The 27,943-nt window shown below is 34.2% G+C and overlaps 1 long non-coding RNA gene across 2 annotated transcripts; it reads right to left on the bottom strand.

Annotated features, from left to right (window-relative positions):
* Positions 1 to 13,423: 13,423 nt before the first annotated feature.
* Positions 13,424 to 17,430, bottom strand: LOC125494994 (uncharacterized). 2 transcript variants are annotated; one of them, XR_007271323.2, is made up of 4 exons: positions 15,725 to 17,430; positions 15,546 to 15,636; positions 14,932 to 15,021; positions 13,424 to 13,702 (listed from the first exon to the last, which is right to left on the bottom strand). It is a non-coding gene; the product is annotated as an uncharacterized LOC125494994 (long non-coding RNA). The 2 variants fall into 2 exon arrangements; XR_008968092.1 differs by having other exon boundaries at positions 15,546 to 17,426.
* Positions 17,431 to 27,943: the final 10,513 nt, after the last annotated feature.

Raw genomic sequence — 27,943 nt, 5'->3', positions numbered from 1 at the left:
AGTATTATGTATAGGACCTTGTAGTTCATTATATGATTTACTGAGATGGCTTTACATGTTAATTGCTTGTATGCTACATGTAAACTAAGAATATGTTTAAGTATGACTTGTTTGTATGGAAGTTTGATGCAAGCAACTAAGTTTAGTTTGGTATTAATTCGTGAGTGAATTAATTTGAGTAAGTTGGAATCATGGATTCTTTGAGTTTATCTATTTATCTTATAAGAACCGAGGATCTTATTTGGTAATTTTGAGTTATACCTATATAAAGGTACAGTTTACTGTTGGCTAGGTTCAACAGGCAAGTTAGTAAAGAATTAAAGAAGTTAAAAGAGTCTTGGATGCTAAGTTGTGAACACTTATTAATTCTAAGATTAAAAAGGAGTTTTGTGATGCTACGTGATTAGTAGTTGTGAATATTATGTGCTTGGTTGGTGTCAAGACAAGTATAAAATGAATTCAACGTAAAGTGTAACGAGAATAGGTTATAGACTTTAGACTGGTGCACGTCTAGAGTTGGACACTAAGGGTTGGAGTACATAGTCCGCCGTGATATGTATTCTCGAGGTTGGATTGATCACCATTCCTCTTTAGTCTAAAGGTTCCTCGATATCGTAGGTCATTCTGGTTTACGGAGTCATGACCGTATTTCCTATTTCAGAAAAGTCAACTCGTCCCAATAACTATTCCATTTAAAGAAGAAATAAAAGTTAGAGTCTAGTTCAGTAAGAGTCATCTGCAGTTGTTATGTTATTATTATTTTATTCTATAAGTTGTGTTGTAGTATCATGTTTAGGATTATTGTTGTCTGATATGTAGTACTCAGCTTTGCTGATTACGTGTTTTTCTGTGTTTGTGATCATGGCTTTGCCTATTGATCCTGTGGTGATCCTTCGGGGGAGCAGAGTCAAGAAAGCATTGACATTACAGGTTCGAAGATGCATACCATTGGGGAATCTGGAATGGAGAGGCTTTTGTGATAGTAGTATTTAAGTTGTTTCTAGAGTTTATATTTTCAGACTTTAGCTTTGAGTTGGTGTGTTTCAGTTCAAACATTGTTTGACTCTTATTTCATAAGTTTAATAAAGTTGGTTTTGTTTAGTAAGTTTTCCGCTGCAAAATTCTGAGTAAGCCGAAACGTTATCACACGGGCGATAATGCCTGGGTAATTCTCTAGATTTGTTATAAAAGTATTTTCTAGAAAGAGAGAATTATCGGGGTGTTACAAAGTGGTATCTGGAGCTTTAGGTTATTTAAGACTTATAGGCGCCTAACTAACTAGCTTATTAAGTGACTTTAGCTTCTTAAGTTACCTAGCTTATTGGCTTATTTGAAGGAAACCTTAGTATGCTCCTACGTTTCATTTCGAAAAGTTAGACACAAATATTTTGAGGATCAAAATTTTTTTTTTAAGAACCGAAATTTTTCGGAAATTGGGTTCGAAAATTGTTTTTCGAAAGTTTGAGGAGTCCAAAAAAAAAAAAAAAATTTCGAAAAACGTGCTGAGTCGAAAAAAAAAAAAAAAAAAAATTTTCGAGTGAAATTTTTTTTTTCGAGTAACCTTGGAGTCCAAATTTTTTTTTCGAAAAATTATTTAGGCACAAAAGTAATGTTATTTTAAAAAGTGTCTGCATTAGTTTTCATCCTTTAAGGTTTAACATGACATTGTGAGAATGGGTAGTATAGAAGGGCATATAGGATAGAAAATTATATGTCTGCATTGAGAAGTTAGTTCAGCATCATCATTATTTCTTCCCTGCAAATAAGTGCATTATTTATTTTTCTTCCCTGCTGATGATGCATGAATGTTTTTCTTCCCTGCTAACTGTTATATCCTTCTTGCCTGCTAAGGTGTTATATTTTACATACCTTTGTTTTTGTTTACCCTTGTTATTTGTGGGAACACGTTAGAGAGAGTGCTAAACCATTATAGGTTTATTTGTTGTAGATCCCTAACCATGTCTGCCAGACAAGTTAATAGAATTGTCAGGCAAAGTTAATAGAGTAGGAAGCTATCATAACCCAACTATATTGAGTGATGATGAGAATGTTCGATGTTATGAGCCTTGAAGTTATAGTTACACTAGCTTAGAGAGCATTATGCATTATGTGTTAAAAGTAGGCGTCCTTTTAGTTGATATATGAAGAGTTTGATTGTACTAGAGTGCAAACTTGAAAGGACATCTACAATGTTATTTGGAGACTTTATCTGAATGTGAGTGTTTTAGAGATGGATGAAATGGACATCAATCCAAAAGTATTTGAAGATCTACTAGATCTAGGAACTCAGTTATTTTGTTACTATTATTATTATTTATAGTGAAGACTTTGGAGACTTTGGAGATGAAATGTTTACTCCATATAAAGGAAATAAGGATGAGAATGATAGTAACTCCATCAGATATTTATTTAGGTTTAAGATTAGTTGTTGGAAAGTAGTCAAGCTACAATGGTTTAAATTTCCTTATTGAGTATTCTTTATATTATTGAGGAATAAGTTGGTTATTTTGGATTGGGAAAATATTCTTATTATCGATTGAGGAATAGAAGTTATTATTTCTTTATTGAGTGAGTGAGAATTTATTCGGCACGTGATGGGAATATTTTTTATTTTATTATTATACTTTTCATCATGTGATTATATTCTTGCTTGCTTGAAACTACTTGCACGTTGATGTAAATATATTTCACATGAACGATTATGTGATTATTAGAGAACATTTCATGTTGGAACTTAGTGAAATTGTTTGTTGATGCGATCTTTATGGTCAAATCAAATGTTGCCTTCGCAGGAAATGAGAAGTAAGTCTGAATCGAACCAAAGTAGAGTTACGTTAAGTTTCGTTGCGAAGTAGAGTGTCAAACAATAATGATGCTTAGCTTCGCTATTCGCCTATTGGCAGGATTTGACTCGAAAAAAGTTGAGTCCCGATTCTGTGGACTGTTGAGAGACTAGCTAAGATTAAACCGTCGTACCTTAAGGGGTAAGCTGACCCTATCTCTTAGAAAGTCGGATTAGGGCGTTTGAAAAGATTTTTGGGGCTGTGAACTGTCCTGAGAGTGTGAAAGTAGGTCAAGTTATACTATATCTGAAAGATGAGACTGACTTATAGTAGAAAGAGAATGAGACTAGACTCAGTATTATGAAAGAGTTTATTTGGGAATCCTTTATTGCTGCTTTAAGAGAAAAGTTTTACCCTGCTTTTATGAGGAAACTAGAGTTTATAAACCTTAGGATGAGAAGTATGACTATCTCTAAGTATTATAGCAAGTTCATAGCGTTGTCTAATTTGCACTTGAAGTAGTAGCCACTGAGGAGTTAAAGGCTCAGTGATTTGAGCAAGGTTTGATTGAGGAAATTCAATTGGGTTTAGTAGATTTTGAAGTGTTTGATTTGCCTATTAGCATACCTATTGGAGAAATCATAAGGTGTACCAAGTTGTTTAGAAATTGCCTTTAAAGATAGGAGACTTTGATTCCGTCTGACTTAATAGAATTCTAATTTGGAGACCTAGTGTGATTCTTGGGATGAATGGTTGAGTCATTACAAGGCCAGGATCGATTGTGAGTTCCAGAAAGTAGTGTTGAGAAACCCTTCGGGAAAATTTACCTCATATAGACGATTTGGGAAACCTAAAAACTTTGGGTGATCTCTGCCTACAAGTGCAGAAGTTGATGAGAAAGGGGTGTGAGCTGTTTTTCTGTAGTGTGCAAGATGTGAGTAAAGAAGCTGAGTTAAAACTTGAGGATGTTCCAATAGTGAATGAGTTTATGGACGTATTTCCGAGTGAAATTTCAGGTATGCCGCCTGCAAGAGCGTTGAGTTTACCATAGACTTAGTTCCTGGAACTGCACCTATATCTAAGGCACCTTATAGAATGGCACCTCCTGAGATGAGTGAGTTAAAGACGCAATTCAAGAACTTTTGGATAAGGGTTATATCAGACCTAGTGCATCGCCTTGGGGAGCTCCTGTTTTGTTCGTGAAGAAAAAGGATGGGAGTATGAGATTATGTATAGATATAGGGAGTTGAATAATGTTACCATCAAAACAAGTACCCTTTGCCTAGAATAGATGACCTATTCGATCAACTAACGGAGCTAGTGTGTTCTCGAAGATTGACTTACGTTCAGGATATCACAATTGAGGGTAGCTGATAAGGATGTACCTAAGACTGCTTTAGAACGCGTTATGGTCACTACGAGTTCACTGTAATGCCATTTGGGTTAACCAATGCTCCTGCTATATTTATGGATTTGATGAATAGAATCTTTCATGAGTTTTTAGATAAGTTCGTAGTGGTTTTCATGATGACATTTTGATTTATTCGAGGAATGAAACCGAACCGATGAACATTTGAGGATTATCTTAGAAACCTTGAGGAAGAACCAATTATATGCCAAGTTCTCTAAGTGTGATTTCGTTTGGAGAAAGTAGCATTCTTGGGTCATTTTGTGTCTAAGGAAGGAGATCTGTAGATCCTGCTAAGATTCAAGCTGTGAGTGAGTGGCCAACTCCAAAGAGTGTGACTGACATTAGAAGTTTCTTGGGTTTAGCTGGCTATTATAGGAGATTTGTGAGGATTTCTCAAGATAGCGAGACCTATGACGAATTTAATGAAAAAGGAGACCAAGTTTGAGTGGAATGAGAAGTGTGAGGAAGCTTCCAGATCTTGAAAGATCGTTAACCACTGCACCTGTCTTAACCCTACCTGATGGGAATGAGGGATTTGAGGTCTATAGTGATGCTTCGAAGAATGGTTTGGGTTGTGATTGCAACAGAATGGGAAGGTAATAGCTTATGCATCGCGTCAACTGAAACCTATGAGGCTAATTACCCTACCCATGATCTAGAGTTAGCTGCCATTGTATTGCATTGAAATTTGGAGACATTATCTTTATGGGGCAACCTGCAAGATATTCACAGACCATAAGAGCTTGAAATACATATTTACCCAAAAAGACTTGAATATGAGACAAAGGAGATGGCTAGAGTTGATTAAGGATTACGATCTGACATCCAGTATCATGAAGGGAAAGCCAATGTGGTGGCTGACGCCTTGAGTAGGAAATCGAGTCATAGCCTGAGTACTTTGATAGTCCCTGAGGAGTTGTGTAGAGATATGCAAAGGTTGAACCTAGAAATTTTAAATCCTGGGGAAAGTGAGGCTAGACTCAGTAATCTTTCTTTGGGAGTGTCAGTTTTCGATGAGATCATTGAGGGTCAAGTTAGGGATGAGCATCTAGATAGGATAAAAGAGAAAATGAAGCAAGGTAAGGAAATAGACTTCAAGATTCATGATGATGGGAGTCTAAGGTTTAAGGGACGGTGGTGTGTACCACAGAAGTGTGACGACCTAAAAAGACGTCTTATGGATGAGGGGCATAATACTCCGTATTCTGTGCACCCTGGGGGTGACAAGCTGTATAAGGATCTTAAGGTGATATATTGGTGGCCGAACATGAAACGAGAGGTAGCCAAGTATGTGTCTAAGTGTCTAACCTGTCAGAAAGTGAAGATAGACCATAAGAGGCCCATGGGGACAGTCCAACCACTAGAGGTTCCTGGATGGAAGTGGGATTCGATTTCTATGGACTTTGTGACTGCCTTACCCAAGTCGAGGAGTGGAAATGATACCATTTGGGTTATAGTGGATAGACTGACCAAGTCCGCTATTTTCATACCTATTAAGGAGACATGGAAGAAGAAGCAACTCGCTACAACCTATATCAAGCATGTAGTGAGATTGCACGGAGTCCCAAAGGACATTATTTCAGACCGTGACTCTAGATTTCTATCAAGTTTTGGAAGAAGGTTCAGCCAAACCTTGGGACAACATTAAAGATGAGTACCGCCTTTCACCCTGCGACCGATGGTCAGACTGAGAGGACTAACCAAACTATGGAAGATATGTTGCGAGCTTGCGCTATAGATTTTCAAGGAAGTTGGGAGGACCAATTAGATTTGATTGAGTTCTCTTACAATAATAGTTACCATGCGAGTATCAAGATGGCACCTTTTGAGGCGTTATATGGACGGAAGTGTAGAAGTCCCATTTGCTGGAATGACTATAGTGAGAATGTAGTTTTGGGGACGGAATTCATTGAGGAGACCGTCAAGAACGTTAGATTGATTCAGGCTCGAATTCAAGCTGCGCAAGATAGGCAGAAGAGTTATGCAGACTTAAAACGGCGCGAAGATGAGTTCGCTGTAGGTGATAAAGTATTCCTGAAAGTATCACCCACCAAAGGCGTTATGCGATTTGGGAAAAAGGGCAAGCTGAGTGCTAAATATGTAGGCCCATATGAAATTTTGGAGCGCATTGGGAAAGTAGCTTATAGATTGGCATTGCCAATGGAGTTTGAAAAGATGCACGATGTGTTTCACATATCCCAATTGAAGCGCTATATCCCTGATGAGCGCCATGTGTTAGAGCCTGAACGAGTGCAGATAGATAGTAGCCTCACTTATGAGGAAAGACCTGTCAAGATTCTCGACAGGAAAGTGCGTAGTACGCGTAACAAGGATGTGCATATTGTCAAAGTTCTTTGGTCTAACCACGAGTCAGAAGAGGCAACGTGGGAAGCCGAAGAGGATATGAAGAAAAAGTATCCAGACCTATTCCTTGAGGTGAGTTACGAGGGCGTAACTCGTTTTCTTTAAGGGGGGTAGAATGCGATAAATTTCGCGCTTTTTGTCTATTTTTATGACATTTTCATGTATATGTATGCCTATGTTGGGCAATTTGCACATGTTAGTGCAAAAGAAGTAGAGTCTCCGCATAAGAAAAGTGTTCATAAGTGACACAAGTGTTTAAAAATGGGAAAGTGCACCAGAGGCACTATCTTTTCTTCAAAGATTTTCGAAATGATGAGTTCAGACTTTCGAAAACAAGAGGGTTTTGTGTTAAGTTTCGGGACGAAACTTCTTTTAAGGGGGGTAGACTGTAATCCCCCACATTTTTTAAAGGATTTTCATAAATATATTAAGTTATTTATGTAATTATATTAAATCCAAATGAGTTTGGAAAATGATTTGACTTTTAAAAAGGGTTGACTATTTTAAAAGTCAACTAAAAATATTTTTCTAAGCTTAATAAAGTTTGTAATATTTTAATTAAGCGTGTTTTAAATAAGAGTTTATTTATTAAAAGTATATTTGAAAAGAAACTTAATGGAATCGAAAGCCCAAAAGAAATAAAAAGGGAAAGGATAATTTGATGACTAAAGTCCTAACAAGCCCATCTTGTTAGTCATCAAAGTTTTAATTATTGAATTCCTTTTCCTAAGCCCAATAGGATTAGCCTATTGTTTTAATTATTGAATTCCTTTTCCTAAGCCCAATAGGATTAGCCTATTTAAATATCCTAAAACCCGAATTTTTGCCATACACTTATTTTCTCTCTCCTCACTTGCACGTGACTTCGAGCTTTCTCTCCCCTCACTCGACATTTTCTCTCTCTTCTTCCTCTTGAGCGTGATTTTCATCTCTCTCTCAAAAATTGTTTCTTCTTCGCTAAGCTGCCGCCGCCGGTCCTTGCTGCTGTTTCAGTCCGGCGCCCTTCTTCCTCCTCTTATTTTGTTGTTTTCTTTACTTCTCCTTTAAGATTCCATTAAAGTTCTAATTTTTATTGTTATTTTATTATTATTTGCATGATTTCGATTTGAGTTATTATTTTTATTATGAAATATATATTTTTCGGATCATATGTATAAAAGAAAAATTTCAGATTTATTATTTTTAGTTTTAATCATGAAAGATGTGATTTTTAGGGTTTTAAATCACTAGAAATCGTATATTTAGAGTATGAATATGATTTTTGATTGGAATACGATTTTTATATTCATTTAAAATATTTTCAGAAGGTTTGGAAAATTTTATAGTTTCTGGAAATTCAGAAAGTTAATGTTTTAAGGTTTTTAATGGTTTTTAATCACTAGAATAGTTTATCTATACTAGGGATTAAAAATTTATGAGAGTCTAAATTATAAAAAACGATTTTTAAAGAAGTTTAGAAGGGTTTGGGACGTTTTAAAGTTGCTGTATTTTTTTAGTACAAGTATTTACTCGATTTCTTGGTTGTTTTAGGCGGAGAATTCACTGTAGGGGACTTTTAGTGCTTAAAAGTGGCCTACCGTTACGTTTTTAAATTTATTTTGAATAAGTCATATCTTTGGTTAAAATATATTTTAACAAGTTTTAAAAGGTAAATAATTATAATTGCACATTTTTAAAATTTAGCATATATTAGGATCTATTTTATTTAGGAAAATGAACATTCACAAAATAAATCTTATGAAAATGAATTTATTGTACAAAAAAATCATGTAATATAGGTACGTTTCGTAATATATACTTCATAAAAAGCAACATATATATAATGTATTCTTGATGCCTAAATTTATTGTACTTATAAATAAGTTATTTACACAACTTATATGATTTGAAATTTTATAAAGCAAAATAGTCTAAACTAATTCTTACTATGAAGCCTCAATATCAAAATATATCTATAATAGAACGTCTTCCCAAAAAAATTGTCGTTGATATTATTTCACGTGTTGGAGCTTATTCTATCAACGATTTATTTAGGTGCAAAGTAAGGTACGATACATGTTCAACAAATTATTCATATGTTTTCAAATTATTTATAAATAACGTCTACACACAATCATTCTTTAATATAGTTGCAAGGCACTCAATATTATTTGTGAGGATGACAAAGTTCTACAAAAGTTATCAATAGAAAGCTTGCTAAGCGTATCGTGGGATTAAGATGGGTTTTTTTATTTACACAATGTTTAGAGTGCAACAACCTTGAGGCTATTGTTCGAGTTGGAATGATAACTTTTTTACAATAATTTCCACATAATATTTATAAATTGATAGGCCTTGAAATACATAACATTATAAAACTATGATATTTGATGTTTTTGCATGTCTATTTTACATTGTTTAATTCATATATTTATATGTTTTTTATAGGTATACTTTTTTACTTATTTTAGATAACTTATTTTAAATTTCATTATAATTGATCACATTTATAAATATAATAGATTATTGTGTTAACATTTCCTTTATCTACTCATAATTTTGAAAATCGTGATTTTTGGTTGAAATGGATGTTAATAATGACTATTGAAATTCATTAAATTTGTACGCAACCATTAAATAAAGTATGTATTTAAGTTTCTTTTTTGAATTATAATATTTCTATATCTAAAACAAAATCCTTGAAGCCACATGGTATGAAGTTAGAGAATTTTTCAATGAAGCTAAAAAAATTGAGTCATCAAACAAAATGGTAGATATCACTTAGTGAAGGAACACAAAAGATTATGAAGATAATTTTAGTCAAAAAAACAAAAAATATCAAAGGAAAGTTTAGTTGATAATAACATCATAACATTATGGTTCAGATTTAAGAAATTCTTTAGATCTCAATGGGAAGAAAATAGGTAACTACTCCCTCCGTTTCCTAAAGATCTTCCCACTTATTGTTCCTACAGATACCAAGAAAATTCAAGTTGTGTGGGGCATGGTGTGAGTAGAGTAGGAGAGAGAAAGGGGTTAAGATAAATAAACAAATAAAAAGGGGTTAAAGTAGGAGAGAGAAAGAGAGTAAATTTGAATTAATAATGTAATGGTGGACCATATAATAGTGACATGAGAGGGTAAATAGGGAAATTTGTTTTGCCAAATAAGGAATAAAGCAAAAGAGGGAAGATCTTTTGGAAACACCCTTAAACGGAAAGAGGGAAGATCTTTAGGAAACGGAGGGAGTATTTGATAACTTAAATAAAGTTTGTAGATGATTAGGAGATTTCATTTATGCAATTATGATATATTAAAGAATGAAGAAAGTTAGAAAACTCTTTATATCTCAATAAATATATGTTAAGATTATAACATAACTAAAATTAGTTTCATCATAAATGGAGCATAATCACCTAGAACTAATGCATAACCAAGATCGAACTAGATCTATTCTATCACATGAAATTTTCAAATGTAAAGAAATGGGTTGGTTATTTTATTAAAACACTTATCGAATCGTATTAATCATACTATAAGTTTAAATATTGACAAATCCAAACTTGACGTGTTAAATTTCTTTAACACCTATATATTCAGATCATGATTTTTATAGTGGAACTAAATAAATGTCTATAATACCCCTTTGTTCTAGAGATAGGCGATAGGTGAATGTCAAGTATAAATTGAAGTCAATATTTTGTTCAATTTAAAGTTAATTGTATGATTAGTGGGGTGGCTATGGGAATAAAATTAAATGGATCAGGGTGGTTTATATTTAAGGTTGGTTTACATTGAGTAGGGCAAAACAATATGAAAAATTGTATAGATTTTACTAAGTTGCATAATAGAGGCGTGGTTTAAAGTGTGCATTTAGGTCAAGTAGACCACTTTCTATTAGTAAGTTATGATAATTATGGTAATCATAATTCTTTATGTTATTCGCTTATAATTTTTTAAAGAAAAATCATAATTTTGTTTGAGTAAAATTAATGACTTTAAAATAACATGGATTATATAAATAATGACATCAACGTGATGTATTTATCTCATGCCGTTTGATTTTTTTTTTTTTTTTTTTTTGCACGGGCTATCTCATCACGTGCATTTTTATTAAACGTAAATTATGAATTATTTAATTTTCTACAAAAACAAATCATATTTTCTACCAATGGGTAGCGTATTTCTTCTACTAAATTTGTTTAATTGTCGTACATGGATAATCGAACATTCATCTTCGAGGTCATAGACATGTTCAAGCTAAGGGGATCCAAATAAAAGGAGACTACACTACTAAAATGAGAATAAAAAAAGATGGAAAAACAACCAATCAGGCGATGGCAAGAACACGGTGTAATCCCCCACATTTTTTAAAGGATTTTTCATAAATATATTAAGTTATTTATGTAATTATATTAAATCCAAATGAGTTTGGAAAATGATTTGACTTTTAAAAAGGGTTGACTATTTTAAAAGTCAACTAAAAATATTTTTCTAAGCTTAATAAAGTTTGTAATATTTTAATTAAGCGTGTTTTAAATAAGAGTTTAATTATTAAAAGTATATTTGAAAAGAAACTTAATGGAATCGAAAGCCCAAAAGAAATAAAAAGGGAAAGGATAATTTGATGACTAAAGTCCTAACAAGCCCATCTTGTTAGTCATCAAAGTTTTAATTATTGAATTCCTTTTCCTAAGCCCAATAGGATTAGCCTATTGTTTTAATTATTGAATTCCTTTTCCTAAGCCCAATAGGATTAGCCTATTTAAATATCCTAAAACCCGAATTTTTGCCCTACACTTATTTTCTCTCTCCTCACTTGCACGTGACTTCGAGCTTTCTCTCCCCTCACTCGACATTTTCTCTCTTCTTCCTCTTGAGCGTGATTTTCATCTCTCTCTCAAAAATTGTTTCTTCTTCGCTAAGCTGCTGCCGCCGGTCCTTGCTGCTGTTTCAGTCCGGCGCCCCTTCTTCCTCCTCTTATTTTGGTTGTTTTCTTTACTTCTCCTTTAAGATTCCATTAAAGTTCTAATTTTTATTGTTATTTTATTATTATTTGCATGATTTCGATTTGAGTTATTATTTTTATTATGAAATATATATTTTTCGGATCATATGTATAAAAGAAAAATTTCAGATTTATTATTTTTAGTTTTAATCATGAAAGATGTGATTTTTAGGGTTTTAAATCACTAGAAATCGTATATTTAGAGTATGAATATGATTTTTGATTGGAATACGATTTTTATATTCATTTAAAATATTTTCAGAAGGTTTGGAAAATTTTATAGTTGCTGGAAATTCAGAAAGTTAATGTTTTAAGGTTTTTAATGGTTTTTAATCACTAGAATAGTTTATCTATACTAGGGATTAAAAATTTATGAGAGTCTAAATTATAAAAACGATTTTTAAAGAAGTTTAGAAGGGTTTGGGACGTTTTAAAGTTGCTGTATTTTTTTTAGTACAAGTATTTACTCGATTTCTTGGTTGTTTTAGGCGGAGAATTCACTGTAGGGAACTTTTAGTGCTTAAAAGTGGCCTACCGTTACGTTTATACAAGGTACGTACATAGTCTACGTGCTAAATGGTTAGAAACATGCTCTAGGGATGTTTTTAATTTGTAGTATTATGTATAGGACCTTGTAGTTCATATATATGATTTACTGAGATGGCTTTACATGTTAATTGCTTGTATGCTACATGTAAACTAAGAATATGTTTAAGTATGACTTGTTTGTATGGAAGTTTGATGCAAGCAACTAAGTTTAGTTTGGTATTAATTCGTGAGTGAATTAATTTGAGTAAGTTGGAATCATGGATTCTTTGAGTTTATCTATTTATCTTATAAGAACCGAGGATCTTATTTGGTAATTTTGAGTTATACCTATATAAAGGTACAGTTTACTGTTGGCTAGGTTCAACAGGCAAGTTAGTAAGAATTAAAGAAGTTAAAAGAGTCTTGGATGCTAAGTTGTGAACACTTATTAATTCTAAGATTAAAAAGGAGTTTTGTGATGCTACGTGATTAGTAGTTGTGAATATTATGTGCTTGGTTGGTGTCAAGACAAGTATAAAATGAATTCAACGTAAAGTGTAAGAGAATAGGTTATAGACTTTAGACTGGTGCACGTCTAGAGTTGGACACTAAGGGTTGGAGTACATAGTCCGCCGTGATATGTATTCTCGAGGTTGGATTGATCACCATTCCTCTTTAGTCTAAAGGTTCCTCGATATCGTAGGTCATTCTGGTTTACGGAGTCATGACCGTATTTCCTATTTCAGAAAAGTCAACTCGTCCCAATAACTATTCCATTTAAAGAAGAAATAAAAGTTAGAGTCTAGTTCAGTAAGAGTCATCTGCAGTTGTTATGTTATTATTATTTTATTCTATAAGTTGTGTTCACTACTACATTTAAAGCCTAATGCAACGCCTAAAATCCGTTGCATTAGGGCTAAATACCGTTGCAGTAGACCTAAGGCAACGACTTCCAACTGTTGCATTTGAAGGCGTTGCTATAGGTCTAATGCAACGACCTTTTGGACCTATTGCAACGGCTACCACAAAGTCGTTGCAATAGGTGTAAATAGTCGTTGCGTCATCTATAAGATCTATTGCAACGCCTCTATATCTATTGCAATGCCATTCGATAGTTATTGCAACGCCCTAATATTCATAATGTGTCCCATTTTGGCTTCTATAGCAACGCCTCCCTATATATTGCAACACTATCATATAGCTATTGCAACGCCTTTATGATGAATTTTCTTTTTCATTTTTGATGGGGATATTGCAACGACTATTACTGTAACCTACCAAAAACTTATAATATTACAGCCCTGGATATATATTAGTAACGATGCAACAAATGCAAAAATACTCTTGAAATGCCAAAAATAATTGTCATATCTGTATTATAATTTCCAAAACTAATTAAATGAAGAGTATAAATGACAAATCCTAATTAACAAAAATTAATATACTTAATCAAACCCCACTAATAAATATTTGTTTTAGTACCACAAATACTTCTAATAAGTACATATAGATCATTTTCCTTTTAACTACCAAGTATTGCATCACTACAGTATAGCTAGCTAAATTTGGCCGATAGTATGTATAGTGAAACGTCTACGCTTGATCTCCTTCAGTTGGTTCATTATTCACCTAAAAATTCAAACATTGTAATAGTTAGTAAACGTACACCATCAACAACACAAAAAAGAGACAAAATTACAGTATCTTGCATTATTGCTATAATAAGAATAATGTGGGATGGAGATGACAATATAGTACCTTGCATTATTAATCTGAATAACATGGAGGCAGCTCTTTCATATATATCATAAGAAAATGAATGAACAAGGGATTATATGTGATTTGAAAATATATACGACTTTGATGCATAATACCTTTATTAGTAAATTAAGAAAGACATTGATCCTGAATAATTTCAGTATCATTATCTGACCTTACTTGTTTCACATTGGTATTATATCAGTGGAGTCCCTTGCTAGCTCACTAGGACAGGGTATGATTCTCCCTCTTCCATATCAGGCCTTTGCATGCCTTCTGAACTGTTGATAATTTTGTTTTCACACTTCATGCATTCATTTATTCTCCACTGCATTTGTTTGATTGCTCAAGCCAGACAAATGCAGTATACATATGAATCAGGTAGTAATATACATTTCCCAGGCTGATAATTGACTTTAAAAAATTTCATATTGATTTTGAGATAGAATTGACAGTCTAAGGCTTGAGGCTGGATTTTGTCTGTATGCAATGACCTCGAACAGTACATCACACGTATTGAGGTAGGACTTACATGGGCTGTTGGACAGAGGAGGAGAGGAGAAGGTGGGTTGATGCATTGGTGCAGAAGCGATACTCAAACAAATAGCTGATGGTCCTTCAAGTGGGCGTGTTGGGTTTATATCTTAAGTGCCACCTGATAGAGCTCATAGTGATTTCACCGATACATATCCCTTTCTCTATGTTCCAAAAGATAAAAAAGATAAACTACAATTCATTTATCAAACTTTAGTCAATAAAGACAGCAAAGTCTTTATTTTAATGTGACCTCTTCTCCAGGGTTGTTTGTTATCACGCATTAAATGTTTTACCACATAAAATTAATTTTAGCAAGTAACTGTAAAAATTACATTCTTTTCTCAGGAGTTAAATCACAATTTTCAACAGAACCATTCAAACATATGAGTTAGAATTGCAAATCAGTGAACATTTGGGTTTCCAGTAGTTCTCCATATCTATCAACACTCTGAACTAGTAAAATGTTCAGTAAACTAGGAGTCTAATGCCTTGTCTAAAAACCATGTTATCCTATAACTTATTATGGAAATGTTTGAAAGGAAGGAGAATAAAAATAGACCAACCTCGTAACAAAATACATTTCCAGTAGTCTTGACAGCAACTATGTGAGTGAATTCAGTGAAACTTGTTCAAAACTGGGCAATGGAATTCCCCTAAAAGAAACAATAAAATCAAAAAATCGTCAAACTCTGCAATGACGCGCATGCATAATAAAGCATCAAACTGAAAACACTTAAAAAAAAAAACTTCTATCCACTCCTGAGTACTATTCAGATTTTTGTATCCGCTAACAAGCACTACTCAAATTTGCTAATAGCAAACAAAACCTCAGCCTAAACAAAGCATAAACCTTATACCCTGATAGCAATTGCTGATCAGCACATGGAGCTGACACAAACAACTTTAATTGCCAATTTCTTATCAATAGTGAAAGAAATTGAATTGCTAAACCTCACCCCTCCCCCCCACCACCAGTGTACAACAACTGAAACATGGAACGGACGAAAATCCAACACGGAGGGGTTCGGCATTTGCTAATACACATTAATCCATGCTTTATGTAGGAATCAAACACTCTGATGCAATAGCAAATACACGTATTTGAGTTTTGACTCTCATTCATATTGATAAATTATTTACAAGTGAATAAGATAACACTTGTTGTTAAGATATTCACCTTCAGAATTCTTGTGAAATGCAAGAGGAATAAGATCCCCAAGCTTAAGCGGCGCTCCGGTAACTGGGTTTTTCCTATATTTCCTGTATGCCTACAATTACCACCCACAAATTTCATACAAATAATGGTTATGAAAACAGCGGAGAGCAAGTACCCATCTGTTTTCTTATCAGATATACCTGCTAGACAGTCAGAAAATAGCAAACAGGAGCTGGTCAAAATTGCTATCAGACGTAGGCCTTATAGGACATCTTCTGGTGATGGAACTGACATGGGTCTTAAACGGAACTCGGTAAGGAGTGTAGAAGAGAGGAAGGAGGAGTATGATAAGGCAAGCGCTTGCATCTTTAGCAGCCCAAACAGTCCTAACTCCTATGGCAGATGAGACGATGCCTCAGATCTCAGTAGAAAAAAGAGGATTGTGTATTTGTGTCCAAGCAAGGAGGAAAATGGTGGATGCTATAATTTCATTAATGATCCGGAGAAGAATATCATTGTCAATTATGTAGGAACTTCTTCTCGAGTTGTTGCTATCTTCAAAGATAGAGAAAAAGACCGATCTGATCCGGACTATGATCGTAGTTATGTAAGGTATGTTAAAAGCTTTCCTACTGGCCAAATGTTTTTGCCTCCTTTCAGCATGCCCAAAGTTTCAGCCTCGAGTAGTATGATGCTTCTGCTTTTCCTCAGATGGGTCAGATCCCCAGAGCGCAAACTTCCATCAACTATGGCCCATCAGATCCAAGCATGAGTCCTTATTGCGCAATGGGATTGAATCAAGCTTCAAGAGATGTTCTATATATGCGGTGGCCTAGTCTTGCTATGATGTATGCACACTCTTATGAGCAATTCAGGCATTCTGTTTTCCAGGCTCCTTTCTGTCAGCAGCCTCTGAGCTTCGACTACTCTCAGAACCTTTGATCCAGCATTGTGTATGGTGGGTGGTGTCTGGTTGATCAACTACCTGTTTCCATTAGGTCAGTATAATTACTACAGTACTTACTAGTAGCCTATGTGTTTAGGTGTCATTTGTTGAATTATATGTCTAAAACTTTTACTAGTATGTGTGCTACCTTTATTTTCTTAAAATAGTAGGACCTTTTCTAGTTTCTTTTCAGTTGATACTCCTAACTTAGTCATTTCCTAGTCTTCTCATGTCAAAATGTTTTTTATATAAGAAGTCTAATTCTCATACCAATTCACAATATCCTAGTCTTCAAAAACTCAGTGAACTCCTTCACCAAAGGCCAAGAAGCCAAGTCATTGAGAAATCATACCTTACACATATTATTACTATGTAGAAGTTAGAGTTTGTACTATAAAACTCAGATAAAGCATTTGCTACTCCCTTCCAACGCGTATTTTGACTAACCTTACTTCCTAGTAAAGTACATAGAAGTAACTTTTATGCTAAAGGGAGCATATCAGTAATGTCTAAAACCCCATTGGACAAAATTCCCATGAGCTACATCATGAACACAACTACGCAATACTAATACTTATTGTCCGCTACCTAAACGTACTATGAATCAAGTAAACATGCTCAAGACAATCTCCACCATCATCACACTAAGAATCCGCATAATTTGTATCCATAAAACCAACAACATAAATTCAGCTCTAAGTTTGAATAAACATACTCATTTTTCAGGACATATGCTCTGTCACAAAGAGTTAAGAGGCCAAAAAATATAAAAAATTTACGCCATACAAATAAGTGGAGTATCCAATGGAAGTTAGTGTGTTTAATTGAACCCCCAAAATTGAATTTTTGTAAGCTTACCCATGTAAAATTAACAAAATTATTTACTAGAGATACATGAATTTTCCCTCAAATTTGTGAAATATCCAAACTTTTAATCTTAAAGCTTATATTAGATTTAATACATAACTAACCTTCAAATTTTTCGGAAAAGATTCGAATTGCCTATCTCCTCTTTGCAAGCGCTCCTTTTCGCTCACTCTTTCTATCTATCCCTCGAATTGGGGCAGTAATTTGATGAACTGCGAAACTGCAAGAGTCGTACAATTAACGAAAATTTTAAAAGGAATTGAAATGAGAGGTAACGAAGATATTACCTAGATTAGACACACAACAAAACATAGTTCAACTTGCCAGAGTTGCCGTCGAAGCTTCATACTTGCATTAATGGCTGAAAGAATGACATCCTTACATTTTGCAGGAGATGAGCTTGCATAGATAGAGATACATGTTTGAGATCTGAGATGGAAGTACCGAAATTTCATACTCTGTCTCTATATATCTCTCTCTCTCCCCATTTCTTTTTCTTATTGGACCTTTCTTTCTCTCTCCTAAACTAAGGGAAATTAATATTGGGCTTTTGCTTTATGAGGCGCTGTATTTGAAATTTTCGGGAAATTTGAGGCGGGACATGGCACATGACTGCCGTTGCAATTACCAAGTACCAATTGCAACGCGACAACACCTAATGCAACGCTTAGCTCAAAACCGTTGGAATAACTATACTTCTAGCGTGATATTATCAATAGTCGTTGCATTAGCCCCTCATATTGCAACGGTATTAAAAGTATCGTTGCACTAGCCCATTTTAAGGGGTTGCATTTGATCAAAAATGTAGTAGTGGTTGTAGTATCATGTTTAGGATTATTGTTGTCTGATATGTAGTACTCAGCTTTGCTGATTACGTGTTTGTTTGTGTTTGTGATCATGGCTTTGCCTATTGATTCTGTGGTGATCCTTCGGGGGAGCAGAGTCAAGAAAGCATTGACATTACAGGTTCGAAGATGCATACCATTGGGGAATCTGGAATGGAGAGGCTTTGTGATAGTAGTATTTAAGTTGTTTCTAGGAGTTTATATTTTCAGACTTTAGCTTTGAGTTGGTGTGTTTCAGTTCAAACATTGTTTGACTCTTATTTCATTAGTTTAATAAAGTTGGTTTTGTTTTAGTAAGTTTTCCGCTGCAAAATTCTGAGTAAGCCGAAACGTTATCACACGGGCGATAATGCCTGGGTAATTCTCTAGATTTGTTATAAAAGTATTTTCTAGAAAGAGAGAATTATCGGGGTGTTACACACGGGGTGGCTCAAGGAGCCAGCAACAAGAAAATCAATCACGTTACTTTTTTAGCCGGGGAAAGGGAAATGATCCTGTATCAACTATATATAGTAGAAAATATATATTTGGTATTTCCTAGAGAATCATTTAAAGGGGGCCTAAGTATGTCAAGAAAAGGGGAGTAATATGGTATTTATACTCCGTATGACACTCATTCTGTCAAATAGACAAAATTTCCCGTGGATTGTATTTTGCAATGACTATACATAAAAGTCAAAGATATCCCTATCACATATGGGTTTGTATCTTCCAAGTTCGGTTTTCAGCCATAGTCAATTTCATGTGGTCATTTCTAAAGTCACGGATAGAAAGTGTATAATAATACTGATTTGTGAGAAAGAACATGATATGTCTAATATTACAGCTAATGACATATATAAATAAGTCTTCTACAACCTAAGAGTGTCATGTATTTGCAAAACAACTTCATAATTAACATAAAGGAGCATTTTTTTTTTTCTGTGTAAAGTGCATCATTGATTCTTTGTTTTTGGTTAAATATGTATAGGATTATTCTGTATTTCAATACGTCGTTCAAAGTTTATTAATTTAATATGGTATAGATGTTAAATTCATTTGAGTTTCGAATAGTACATAAGCGTATATTAAATCGAGTAGACGTAGAGAATCTTTTATATGCTTTTACTGTAGTTGGTATATAAACACGCAATTTAGATCCTGCACCGAGGTGTAGGATGAACATCCTACACCTTGGCCAAAACTACTTAGTTTTGATGCTTTTAGGAGGGCCAAAATTTGGCAGGCTTTTGGCAGAATTTTTGAAAGTAGCTCTTTCTCTCTCATCACTCACTCATTCCCTCTTTTTCTCTCTCATTTATTTTTCAAGAACCATTTCAATTCTCTTTCTCATTTATTTTGTTCTTCATTTATCTCTCCCTTATTTTCATTCATTTCTATTTTAAATTTCCAAATGTTGATATTTGATTTTATATTCTGTTTTGCATTTTTAAAACTTTTTTTAATGTACAAATGCATATGGTTTGATGTACAATAATATACGAGTGTACATTTGGGGATTTTCAGTGATCAAAGTATTGACCATCAGTGTACATTGTGATTTATCCTTATTTACGTTGGTTGTGAAACCTTTTTTTTTATTAGCTCCACCTACAGTTGCATGTACATGCACGTACCTTGCATGTACACTTTGTGGATATTCATGTACATTAACTGGGTTACAATCAGGTTGTTATGTGTTGACCTTTTAATCTAGTACCCATATTGAGTTTTTTTTTTGTTTTGTTTGTGTCTATAGAATATGTTATGCATGCATGTTAGTGAAGCTAATGTATATTTAGTCATACACAATGATCATTAATGCAACTTTAATGTACACAGAACAAAGTCAGCTCTATAAAGTAACTTGAACATTCAGTCATAACAACATTGTACATTCAAGCTTAATAATTGAACAATCTTGCTAGAATATTTGTACATTGAGTCATATCGAGTGAACATTCAATCAAACAATAATGTATCCTTATTTTCAGTGATCAAAGTAATGACCATCAGTGTACATTGTGATTTATCCTTATTTACGTTGGTTGCGGTACATACCTTTTTTTATTATTAGCTCCACATACAGTTGCATGTACATGCACGTACCTTGCATGTACACTTTGTTGACATTCATGTACATTAACTGGGTTACAATCATGTTGTTATGTATTGACCTTTTGTTTTAATACCCATATTGAGTTTTTTTTGTGGCACTTGGAGCACTATGAGGTATAGGACTGTAATTGTACATATTAAATTTCATTAGCGAACAAACATCAACACACCAGTGTACAAAGATTGCAAATTACTCACTTGACATCAGCTTTAGGAATTGGGTTACTTTTATTCTATTATGTTTCTTTGTACATTCTTGGCTTCGTGGTTGTTCATTAACAAAATCAAAATGTACAATGACATCCCCCATAAAATCGTCAATAACACACAATGAACAATAATAGACATCCAAAGTACAATCCTTGTGATATAGACACAAACAAAACAAAAAAAAATCAATACGAGTATTAAAAAAAAGGTCAACACATAACAACATGATTGTAACGTTAACCCAGTGAATGTAGATGAATGTCAACAAAGTGTACATGCTAGGTACGTGCATGTACATGCAACTGTAGGTGGAGCTAATAATAATAAAAAAAGGTACCGCAACCAACGTAAATAAGGATAAATCACAATGTACATTGATGGTCATTACTTTGATCACTGAAAATACCCAAATGTACACTCGTATATTATTGTACATCAAACCATATGCATTTGTACATTAAAAAAAGTTTTAAAAATGCAAAACAGAAAATAAAATCAAATATCAACATTTGGAAATTTATAATAGAAATGAATAAAAATAAGGGAGAAATAAATGAAGAACAAAATAAATGAGAGAGAGAATTAAAATGGTTCTTGAAAAATATATGAGAGAGAAAAGGAGGGAATGAGTGAGTGATGAGAGAGAAAGAGCTGGCCCACTGTCATAAATACTGCCAAAAGCCTGCCAAATTTTGGCGCCCCTAAAACCATCAAAACGACGTAGTTTTGGACAAGGTGTAGGATGCTCATCCTACACCTCTGTCCACCATCTACTTATTGAAGCGTGTTTATATCAATATTCCCGTGCATTTTTGTACGGGTCCAAAAACTAGTATAATATTAAAAAGCAATAAGGTTTTGCTTATGTGTCATGAATATATTCAATTGTTAATGTGTTGAGGTTGCCTTTGTAAAACCTGTTAAATTTTTGCCTCTAAACATACTTGCCAATATCATGCATTTTTAAAAAAAAATGCTATATAAGGTATTGGCTTTGCAGTGGAAATAGATCAGCTAAATTTTAAAAAATGATTGCTGAATTTAAGGAAAATAAGATCAAATCATATCCTGTATAAAAAAAATTGACCAGTCCATTATCATACTTCTCCTCCTATTATCATGTTGTTGTTTTTAATAAAAAATCTAAATTACAATCAAATTCCTATAATTGCGCGATTTTCAGTGCACATGTTGCCATATTAGTATCGACTATTGACCAAATCAGTGAGATTTATTTCAACATTATTGATGCTACTCCCTCCGTCCCAAAATATAGTTCTCATTTCTATTTTAGGTGTCCCAAAATATAGTTCCCATTTCCATATTTAATTCCACATTTTTCGTAATTTGTCTAGAAAAATCGTGTCCCATCATTTATTTGCTTCTTGAATTTTGTTTTTTCCTTTGTTTATCCAACCAAAATGTTACAATTAATGCTCTTTTACCAATTATTCTCCACTCTCTCTCCTAAAATCATCTTTTCCCATACAACATTTATTTAAATAAACAAAAAATCTTTACTATCCCTCTTATATATTCTACTTACACAAATTACCGTGAAAAAAAAAAAACGGGAACTATATTTTGGAACAGAAGGAGTATAAATTAGTATTTTTTTTTCTCAGTAAGTAAGAAGTAATATTGAAACAAAACTTTTTACAACCTATCAGTCAACAGACCAAATCAAAAAACTACAGCAACCACATTACACCACCATTGACAGCTGCCTCAACCAATCTCTATCAAAAAACTTTTTACAACCTGGTTCTGCATTCTAGATATGATGCATCTTGCAAGCCACTAGAAATACTGCTCACCAATGAGGTGACTGTAGCAGCACTCAAACAGAAGATGTGTTTGTGATTCCGTTGCCAAACCACAAATCTGACACATATCATTCTCACTGATGCCATATTTATGCAATATTTACACAATATTTTTGTTGTCTGTAATCTATTTTTCATGATAATCCATCCAAAGAAACGGTGTTTAGGAATCACAAACCTGCTCCAAACATATTTTTGCCACAACACTCTATCATGGTCTCCCTGCAGCAGTTGGTAAATACCACTAATTGAGTATTTATCCATAGCAGCCGACCGATCTTGAGTAATTACAGCCTTCAAAGTCTCCTTTACCTTACACTGATTTTTCCGATACCAACTCGAATCAGTTGGAGGTTGATAAAGCCACCAAATACATTCAATCTACATACATTCAAACATTTAGATTTTCAGGCTTCACGATTGCTCGTCCCGAAAGTTGTCAATCTCACAGACCCAAGTCACGGTATAATCTTGAAGTTCCTTAAATAATTTTTTTTTATATTGAAGTTACTAACTGTTTCTTTTCTTATATAGATATTTAATATAGAATCTTCCTACTGTATATTCTAATCTTTTTTCTATATTTCATTTTATATTATTATTATGCATGCCTTTGTATATATCATATGCTTGCCTGATCATTCTGTTCATATTATATGATTGTTCCTACTTTATTGCTTTTATCACCCACATGTTATTTTTGCTAATCAAGACGTAAAGAATTGTTCTAACATTAATCAGATTAATTTGGACAACCTGTTAGGTTTCCTGTAAATTAAATTGCATAATAACATATTACTGAAAAATAGTCTTTTTATATGTTTCTTGCACCAACTTAGACTACATGTTTTTATAGTGTATAAAAATATTATATAATTATTCTTTGGCATAAAATCTCTAATGAATCGACATGTGTAGAGATAACTTTGGGCGAATGTAGTTCATTATGACTATATTTGTACCCTCACCCCGAACTCAATCTTTGGTTCATTTTGACCATCTATGGAGTCTAGACGGGAAAATCTACATTGGATAAGTCACTAATTTGTCTCTACGGTTTCCAATATCAATTACGTTTTTGATGTGTCGTATTTTAATATAGGTTTTAGTTGCATTTAGGTTGCATTCTAGGAGCATTTAGGTGTATTTTAGTTCATAATTGCATGCTATTACTTAATCTGCGAAATATACTCCTCTTGTGCGTTTTTGGTATTATGTGATGAATTTCAGGTATCGAAAATATAATTGGAATATTATTGGGCAAGCTTGAGTACTTAGGAGCAATTGAAAGCAAACTACATTGATAAGGATCATTTTGGATGCATTTGAGTGCAAATTGGAGCTCAATTGGAGTTGGAATTCATTGATAGAATTGCGGAAATCGAGTCATGTTCACTCTTTTATCCATAACTTATGACTCGATGCTGATATTGGACTGATTCCAATGGCATTGGAAAGTAGGCTTGAAGAGCTTTCCAACTATAGGTCGCACGACCCAAGGCAAGTTGTATTTTGAGAGATATGGGTTTCGAAAGTTGGCCCAGTCTGCCACAAACTTCTTATGCATGCGCACGCGACTTTGATAATTTCGACCATTGAATGATTTATTTGGCTTCCTTATCTTGTAATTTGATTCCCTACTAGTATTAGGAGTTATAATCTATAAGTATATATTAGAGGTTTTCTAATTAGAATAGGACATCTAATTACTCACTTTTCAACATCACGTTATTTTCCTCTATCGTTTTCTCTCTAGTTTTATGCCCTAGTTGATTTCCTATTGCTACTTTGGAGATCAAGATTCAAGCTTTCATATTCATCTTCAATTTAAGCAAGTTTTATTCTCTCATCTTCTTTTAGTATTATTTTAATTATGTTTTCCATTATGTTTATTGCTTTTATTGTCATGATTAGTGAGTAGTCTTTTTATCTAGGATTGAGTTAAGCCCTAGTATGGATTGATCATGCAAATTCTTCTTTAATTCCTATGTTATTGAATTATATGTTTAGGGTTTGACAAGATTATTGTTATTGTCAATTGTGCATCTTGATTTAGCCCTAGTTTTATATTATCAATAAAAGTTGGAGTTGAAATTAGGAATAGTTGTTTGATGCTAAATTTATATTTTTATTAATTAAGTTCATCAACGAAAGTTGGGTCTTAATTTTAATCTTGTTATTGATTTGAATTCTCCCATGAAAATAGGTGAGAGCTAGAATTGGGAATTATTTGACATTGGTTCTTAATGCTTCTAATTATGTGTGTAAGCCATAAAAATAGGAGACATGCATGTTAGTTAGGCCTTTTGCTATCACGAAAGTGAGTTCTAGGTATTGAGGAATGACCGAGTATTTAGTTTCGGTTCGCAGCTGTGCTTTATTACTGAGTCATAAGAAAATGTCAATCTCACCTAACATTGAATAATTGGGATGTGAGTTGTGGTTTGATCAATTCATATTAGTGGTGATGCTTAATCTTAGTGCTTTAATTATCATATTCATATAGTTTGCCATACATCATCACTAGTTTAGCCTTTAGTTTATAGATTATTCCTGATCATTTCTGTATTGTGTAACTATTTTGTAATCTAAAATCAAGTAGTGAATAATCTCTTGCACCTCCTTAAGTTCGACAAATATGCGCTACGACATCGTACACTTGCGGTATTAAAATAAAACACTAACAGTTTATGATTCTTCCTTTGAAGAATTGTTGGCGACTTCAAATCGTTTTCAATACAAAAACCTTTACAGTACAACGGGGTAGTCAAATCTAATACGCGCTCATCCCACGTAGGCGAAACAAAAACACACCTACAATTTGACGACTCCGTTGGGGAGGACTTTAAATAAATTTATTTTATTAAATGAGTGGGTGAAACTTGAAAAGTACGATTCATTCTATTTTTATGCCTTTGAATAATAGACTGTTTTGCATATGCATAGCTTTTGATCAGCCACCATAAGGTCAATCTACCTTGCTTTATTAGCACATGTTCTATGTGTGAGGTCACCCCCGGGGGTTTACGCTTTGTACTTCCAAAAAGGTTCATGAGCGATAGTGTTGGATCTTAGTCATAAGCAAACCTACACAACCATGACATTTATCTTGTTCCTGACTTGAGACTGCAGTGCGTCTTACTCGTGGCCAGATCTTTAACCAGGGGTACGAAGCGTGGGATCAATCTCTTAGTCATGGACCCTTGCAGCCTTACCTAAACCTGACCAATATATAGTTTCAAACATAGAATTGGACTTTAGGTTGGAACTTCGCATCCATGTTATATGACATTTGCCTGTGATTCCAATTTTTGCCTGTTATTATATTGTCAAATTGTCATTATTATGCGTCGTTCCTAAGATCGCGTCTAACCAACAATAAAAAAATCATCAATTGCCCAATACATCGCCTAAATCTCCGAAAAACTTGTGCGGGAGTAGTGCGCCAAGCGCATTACGTTGCGCCTGGCGCACCACTCCCACGCCAGACACATGTCTGTGCGCCACGCGCAGCAATGCTACACGGCACACAATCTGCACGTCGCACATTTTTCAGTGATTTAGTCGTCGTAACGGATGATCCTATGTTTAGTGCTATGTTTATCTGTCCTCATTGGCGTAAAAAAATGGTCATTTAGAAGTCTCACCTAATTCAAAAAAAATCAATCTTTTCATGTAAGGACGAACCTTTCCTAAAAAGTGCATCTAAAATGGTCATTGTAGAGTTAGAGTTGTCATGCATGTCTACCTCTTCCTACTTCATCCCTGCTATTCAACTAACCTTTCCTATCAATCTTACCTTACGATGCAATCAATTTCAGAAAACTTACTTCTTCAAAATCAATCCTACACCCTTTTCTATTCTACTCTTTTTTTAAAAGCATTTACTGGTATATCATCATGCACGTCATTTGCAAAAATATATATTTTCAAAATTAATCCATCATCTTTTACTAAATTATTAATAAAGAGAAAAACAAGGGGTTCTTTTCAAAAACAAATTATAGAAATTCTAAGCCTATTCTAACACCTTCAATTCAATCCAATCAACCCAATCCAGCTCACTTGCATTCATTTTAGGCCTATCTACATTAGAGTCTACTTTGCATTCGTTTTAGGCCCATATGCATTAGAGTCCATTTTGCATTCATACTAAGTCCATCTAAATTTGAGTCTATAGGTCCGCTAGCATTAAAGTTGATCTTAGGCCCATATAAGTCTAGCTCATGTCAAAATCTAGGCCCATTTGCATCTATGTGTGAAACCTAGTCTATGTAAAGCCCATTCCAAGTCTAATCCCAGTCTATTTCATTCTAAGTCCAATCCTAGTCCAAGTCAAACCTATATGTCAAATCATATTCTAGGTTTCGTTTGCATCTCCATGTAACCCCTAGTCAGTCTTCGGACTATAAAAATCGAGTCTTAGAACTATAAAGTTCATCCCGTAAGGTCTAGCCTGCTTGCTCACCCGTAAGTTCAAGGTCTAGCATTCCTTAAGTCTATAGGCAATTGTTGTGTCTAGCTTGCTTGCTCACCCGTAATTTCATGGTCTGGCATTCCTTAAGTCCATAGGCAATTTTTGTATCTAGTCTGCTTGCTCACCCGTAAGTTCAAGGTCTAGCTTTCCTTAAGTCTATAAACAATTGTTGTGTCTAGCCTGCTTGATCACCCGTAAGTTCAAAGTCTAGCATTCCTTAAGATCATAGGTAATTTTTGTGTCAAGCCTGCTTGTTCACCCGTAAGTTAAAGGTATAGCATTCCTTAAGCCCATAGGCAATTTTTGAGTCTAGCCTGCTTAGTTTAATGTAAGTTTCAAAGTCTTGTTGTCTAGCCTACTTGCTCACCCCTAAGTTCAAAGTCTAGGTGCTAGCATGCTTACCTTAAGTTAAGAGTCTAGTCCCCCTTATTGTCCAGTCTTCCTTAAAGTCTAGTCTATTTTCTCACCCGTAAGTTCAAAGGCTAGTCTCTCCTAAATCCAATCGTGGAGTCCAGTTTGCTTGCACGGTCCACTCCAGTCCATGTTTGCATTTGCATATAGTTAAGCCCATGTCTCCATCATGGTCAAGACCATACTAGTCCAAAATCCATAGCCATTTATATTCCCATTTCTAATCATTTCCCATTTTCGTTTCTCACCTCTCATTCCCACTTTAATCTCTTATTCCCATTTCTCATCTCCATCTCTCATTTTCATTTCCCAATCTTCCCTTTTACATTCCCATTTCTCATTTCTCATCTCTATTTCGAAAATCATTTCTTAAAACTTACAAGCGAGGTCCACTGGAACCTATTCATGAGTTGTTGAGAGATTACAACTTTGAAATGCCTAAACGAGGACAAAACGTTGAGCCTACTCTAAAGCTCATCAAGCGCATTATCACCACCCTAACTTCATTTAGAGTCGTGAGTCGACTTCTGACCGCCTTCACAATAGAGGCGCGATCACTGTCATAGGGTCTACCGCCTTCACAATAGAGGCACAATCACTTTTATAAGGTTACTCCAAACCCTGCACTTAAAAGAAAATTCAAAAGGTGCAACCTATATTTCTATTGCAAATTCCAACCATAAAAATGCACATCTTACACCTAGTGTTGGATCCCTCAAATGCACTGCAAAACATGGTCG

Source organism: Beta vulgaris, chromosome 2 (assembly GCF_026745355.1).
Source record: "Beta vulgaris subsp. vulgaris cultivar EL10 chromosome 2, EL10.2, whole genome shotgun sequence".
Lineage (NCBI taxonomy): Eukaryota > Viridiplantae > Streptophyta > Magnoliopsida > Caryophyllales > Amaranthaceae > Beta > Beta vulgaris.
This window is presented reverse-complemented; position numbering and strand designations above follow the sequence as displayed.